Source organism: Nicotiana tomentosiformis, chromosome 7 (assembly GCF_000390325.3).
Source record: "Nicotiana tomentosiformis chromosome 7, ASM39032v3, whole genome shotgun sequence".
NCBI classification, from domain to species: domain Eukaryota; kingdom Viridiplantae; phylum Streptophyta; class Magnoliopsida; order Solanales; family Solanaceae; genus Nicotiana; species Nicotiana tomentosiformis.
In genome coordinates this window covers 120409049-120415143 of record NC_090818.1, presented here as the reverse complement: position 1 = coordinate 120415143, position 6095 = coordinate 120409049, and the positions used below count along the sequence as shown (strand labels likewise).

Below are 6095 nucleotides of genomic sequence, written 5' to 3'. Positions count from 1 at the left end.
ATCTCGGGCGAACGCTTTTATTGAAGGCGCGAGACAATCGAGCTTGATAACATTCAAGACTCTGTTGAGCTTCCAACCTCTTCTCATCAAGAGCCTCCAACTCTGCTAATCGAAGTCGAGCATTTTTTTCATCAGTGATCCCTTCTTGAATAACTAATCGTAATGAAGGTATTTGATGCTCGAGTGGCAAGATGACTTCGACTTAATAAATGAGTGAATAAGGGATCGCTTATGTTGGCGTGCGGTGTTCATGCCAATATCGTTTGGATTTGGAGACGACTTTCTTTAACAAGTTTCATAGAGTCTTGTTGAATGCCTCGGCTAGACCATTGGCGGCAACATTGTACATAGAAGAGTTATGCTTGAATCCAAAGAGATCACAAATCTTGTTCATCAACCTATTGTCGAATGGCTTGCCATTATCCGTTTTTATGTAACGAGGAATGCCAAAGCGATAGATTATGTTTACTCGGATGAAACTTGCAACATTTTCCTTCTTTACTTCCTTAAGAGCAACAACTTCAGCCCATTTTGAGAAGTAGTCAGTTGCAGCCAAGATGTATAAGTGTCCACTAGAGGATTTTGGCAGTGGTCCAATAACATCCAGTCCCCAAGCGTCAAGTGGCCATGATACAATTGTCGGATAGAACACTTCAGGAGGCTGATGAATAAAATTTGCATGGAATTGGCAAGCCTTGCATCTTCGAGCGTAGTCCAAGCAATGTTTTACCATTGTTGGCCAATAATATCACATCATTTTTATAAGAAAATGGAGCTTTGGTTCGGACTAGTGTGACCCACATACCCCAAAATGTGCTTCTTGCAAAACTTGGAGTGCTTCATATTCCCCTAAGCATCGTAAGAGTACTCCCTCAAATGATCTTCTACATTAAGTATCTTTGTAGTAAAGGAAACGAGGTGCACGACGACGGATTTTAGTCCTTCTCGGATTTTCTGGGAGTATCCCATAGCTCAAGTAATCGATAATGGGTTGTCTCCATTCTTCCTTATCACCTTCAGAAACAACGACAAGATGCTCGAGTTCATTGTCTTCACTTTCTCCCTTATTTGGCGACAGTACTACCTATTTTTGGCAGATAGTAACTTGTGCTTGATCAGGCAGGGTTAACGATGAAGCTAGGGCAACTAAAGTATGAGCCTTCTTATTTTATTTCCTAGGTACATGTTGAATAAGCACATCACCAACCCATCCCATCAATTGTTTAGTATAATTATAATAAAGGTGTAGTTCGACAAGAGGGGTTGCTCTGATGGTAAGCAACCTCCACTTCCAACCAAGAGGTTGTGAGTTCGAGTCACCCCGAGAGCAAGGTGAGGAGTTCTTGGAGGGAAGGATGCCGAGGGTCTATTGGAAACAACCTCTCTACCTCATGGTAGGGGTAAGGTCTGCGTACACACTACCCTCCCCAGACCCCACTATTGGGATTATACTGGGTTGTTGTTGTTGTTGTTGTATAATAAAGGTGTAGTTCATGTTTCTTGACCTTGTCGCTGCCTAAAAGCTGGTTGACCACTAACTGGGAGTCACCAAAGAATTAAAATTGCAACTACTTCATATCGACATCCATTTCAAGCCCAAGTATTAGTGCTTGATATTTAGCAACATTGTTGTAGCAGAGTTGTGTCAACGTAAAGGAGTAGGGAGAACTTCCCCTTGAGAAGTGACAAATACTACGCCAGCACCGGCTCCTCAGCGATGTGCAGCACCATCAAAGTACATCTTCCATGAATGTTGTACTTCAACGACCATTACGTCTTCGTCAGGTAGTTCATCAGTTAGTTCCCAGTAATCAGGTATCAGATGATCTGCCAAGAAGTCTGCCAATGCTTGTCCTTTTACATCCTTTTGAGGGATGTACACAATCTCGAATTGTTGAAGTTGGAGGTACCATCTTGCTAGTCGATCACTAAGAATATGTTTTGATATCACGAACTTGATGGGATATACTTTAGAAACAACACGAACAACATGAGCTTGAAAGTAGTGCTTTAACTTTTGAATTTAGAAGACTAGCACCAAACACAACTTTTCAATTGGCGAATAATTTAGCTCGTTTGGTGTCATCATCCTGCTCAAGTAGTAAAGAGAGGCCTCAATACCATCATGGGAAATCTTCATGCGGAACCAACTTGGCAAGAACTCCTCCAAGATCACTGGATGTCGTGGCTTTTGAGGGTAGTGCACCTTAGGGGTGGGCATAATACCGGCTGAACCCGAAAAAACTGACAGAATCGTAAATTTTGGTTGTTCGATTTCGGTTTAATCGATTTTTCGATCGGTGTGCGGTTTATAAATTATTAAATTTCGGTGTTCGGTGAGATTTACGATTTTGGTGCCTCGATTGTTCGGTTAACCGAAAAACCGAACTATTCTATATAGAACATAGTATTTACTAATATGGGCTAGAACATATGGACTATGGAGGACTTTTGAAAGTCCGATTTGAAGTTTGGACCCAGTGGACCTATTATCAATTAGCATTAACAAATAAAATAACAAGTAAATAGTAATTGACTTTAGTTAGTCTTTAATATTATTGAAGACCAACACCCTTAATTTCATCAAATTAGATTTTTCATTTTAGGGTTCACTTCACTTCCGACTTCTCAGTTCCGACTGGCGACTACCGGTGCTCATCCGAGTCTGACTGCCACTGCTCTTATTCTCTTATGAGTTTCGATTGCCGTTGATCCGCCGGCATTCACTGTTACTCCACTGGTCACTGCTTAGTCTGCTCTTCGCCAATCACCTGTTTCTTCTTTAGGTAATGTTTTTTCCAGTGTTGAAATATAAATTACAAGATCTGAGAGTTCTACTTCATTGTATTATTGGTGTTAGAGACTTGAATTTAGTTCCTAATATCATGTTCTTGAGTTTGTATTATGTATAGTAGTTTACATTTTTTTTTAATTCTCTTTTCATTAAATTTTCTATAGATCGAAGAAGTTGAAAGTAGAGTAAGTGAGGTGGGTTCAACCGAAAGTGAGCCTACTTCTTCACCTACAAATTCAATTGAAACTAGTCAAGGTCCAAAAAACAAAAATCCATACAATCTAGATCAGAAGCTTGGGATCATTTTGAAAAATATAAAGATGGAAATGGAGCCGATAGAGTGAAGTGTAAATATTGTGGTCGTGATTATAAGGCCGATACATAATTGAATGGAACAACATCCCTGAATACTCATTTAAAGAAGTGTCCAAAAATTTTGAAGAATATTGTTAATAGTACTCAAACGCAATTGTCTTTCAAAATAGATTGGAAAACAAAGGAGGGGGGGGGGGGGGTGCTATGAAAATTTGATCAAGAACTAGTTAGTATGACTTTAGTTGAGATAATAATTACAGAGGAACTACCTTTTAGTTTTGTTGAAAAGACAGGCTTTAGAACGTTCATGAGTATCGCCCAACCTTTGTTTCATGTTCTTTCTCGTAGAATAATTACGAGAGATTGTTTTCAAGTTTATGGTGAAGAAATACTAAAACTATTGAAGAATTTTGATGTAAAACCAAAAATTTGCCTTACCACCGACACATGGATTTCATTACAATGAATAAATTATATGTGTATGACTGGTCACTTTATTGATAGAGATTGGGTGTTGCATAAAAGAAAACTAAATTTTATCCATATCTCTAGTCATAAGGGTGATGAGATGCCAAAAGTTATTAGTAATTGTTTGCTTGAATGGAGATTAGGCAAGGTATTCACTGTTACGATTTATAATGCTTCTTCCAATGATTTAACGGTTAAAGAATTATCTAAATAATTAGATATGTGGAAAACTAATTCGATGAGTGGTAAGCATCTTCATGTGAGGTGAATGGCTCACGTAGTTAATCTAATTATGCAAGATGGTTTAAAAGAAACCGATGTTTCTGTTAAACGTGTTAGACAAATTGTGAGGTATGTGAGATCATTACCTCAAAGGACCTTAAAGTTTAAGAAGTGTTGTGCACATTAAGAGGTAGAATGTACCAAAATATTATGTTTAGATGTTCCTACTAGGTGAAATTCCGCCTACTTGATGTTGGATACGGAGTAAAATTTTGAGAAGGCTTTTGATAAGTTTCATATTTTTAATGATGGATTTTTTACTTATGTTTGTTCTCATATTTGTGAAGATGGGAAGATTGTAGCTCCACTCGAATGTGATGATTGAGTGAATATTAGATGTGATAAAGTTTCTTAAAAGATTTCACGAGCTCACCGAAAAAGTTTCAGGTTCACGTTATGTCACTTCTAATTGTCATTTTGAGGATATATGTGAACTTGATAATCATTTGAAAGCTTGTTTGGCAAGTGAAGATACTAGTTTGAGTAAGATGGCAGAGGATGGAAGAAAATTTTAAGAAATATTGGGGTGAACCAGAAAAGATGAATAAAATGATATTTATTGCTTCTGTATTAGATCCCCGTAACAAATTGGAGTATGTTGGTTTTGCACTTGGAAAAATATTTGGGATGAAGAAGGAAAGAAAATAACTGTTGAAGCGAAGGCTTATATGACTTCTTTGTTTGGAGAGTATCAACAAAAATATTCAAGAGGATATCATCTTCAATCATGTTCATTTACATCTAGGTCATCTAATGACACATCTGATACATCTAGTGGGAGTGAGAGTATGAGAACAAAAAAAGTGAGAACAAAGCTTCAATTAAAGAGACAAAAGGAAGACTCTGGGAGTGCGGGTGCTAAATCGGAGTTGGAAAGATATATTAGTGAAGAACAAGAGCTTGCGTCTGATTCTGATGACTTTAAAATCTTAGATTGGTGGAAACTTAATGCACATAGATTTCATGTTCTTTCTGAGCTAGCTCGTGATGTATTGGCCATTCCAATTTCTAGTGTGACATCAGAATGCGCATTTAGCACCAGTGACCGCATTCTTGATTCATTTAGGAGTTCATTGACTCCTCGGTTGGCGCAAAGTCTTGTTTGTGTTTAAGATTGGTTTAGATGCGAGAGTAATCCTATTAATATTGAAGAAGATTTGGAGTTTCTTGAACAATTTGAACTTGGTAAGATTTTTGTGTTTAATATGGTTTTTAGTGCAAAATAATTTAGTTATGTTATATGACACACTTTGTCAAATAATATTTAGATATGACAAATAGTGGAATAGAAACTTGCATTGTTGAAAGGGATGCAAGTTAGTTAAATGGCAAGTTTAAAGATTTGCTTGTTTTGTGATATCTTTTTGTTATTTATTAGTTAAAAAGATTGTATTTAACTTGTGATCTTTTTTTAATTTGTAGGTTCAACCATGCCTTGCGGTCCTAAAGCTAGATCGCCTATTTGGAAATATTTTGAGATTGTTGAAGAAAATGAAGGGCACAAAGGTAAGTGCGTTCATTGTGGTCGAGTTTATAATTTTAATCCGAAGGTTAATGTAACTTTTGCTTTAATGAAACATATTGAGAAGAAGTGTCTTCTCCTTCATCTAAGGTTGGAGATTCATATTAAACTATCTAAGTTTGGTTATGGCATTTGGTGTTATTTGGTGACCTTTTACCAAACTTAATTTGTGGCTTTTGTGATAGTCACTATTTGGTTAGACTTATTATGGCTTTTGTGATAGTCACTATTATGTGTTTAAGTTGTCATGTATTGTGTTAGAACTTTGATGGATGGAAATATTTCTGCCCGATTATTGTTTGATCAAATGTTTCTGCCAAGATGGAAACAGTAGCCACATATTGTGTTTGAATTTTTGCTTTTTGGACTTTTGCTTCCTTTGCAGTCAGATGCTTTTTGGCTTTTTGCTTACTAGTGTTGTCTGCAAATTGCAATTTCACTGAAGGTGCACGCAATTGCTATTGCAACGTCAGTGCACTGCAGTTTGTAACAAAGGAATATATATTAGTGGAAGGTGCAATTCCACTGATATATGGTAAAGTACACACTCATTTGTTATGAAGTACTCTAGTTTTTATGTTGAAATCCTTATGTATTTTGTTCTATAAATCATAAAAGTCACTTATGTGGAGAATATTACTTGTTTAGATCATAATACTATTGAAAGAACAGATTTTTACCTTTCAGAAAAAAGAAAATGGTGTTTCAGTTCTT

The 6095-nt window shown here is 36.7% G+C and overlaps 1 long non-coding RNA gene across 1 annotated transcript; it reads left to right on the top strand.

Moving 5' to 3' along the window:
- The first annotated feature begins 254 nt into the window (after positions 1-254).
- Positions 255-5733, top strand: LOC104104609 (uncharacterized). Its single transcript, XR_688165.4, has 2 exons — positions 255-2786; positions 5282-5733. It is a non-coding gene; the product is annotated as an uncharacterized lncRNA (long non-coding RNA).
- The last annotated feature ends 362 nt before the right edge of the window (positions 5734-6095 follow it).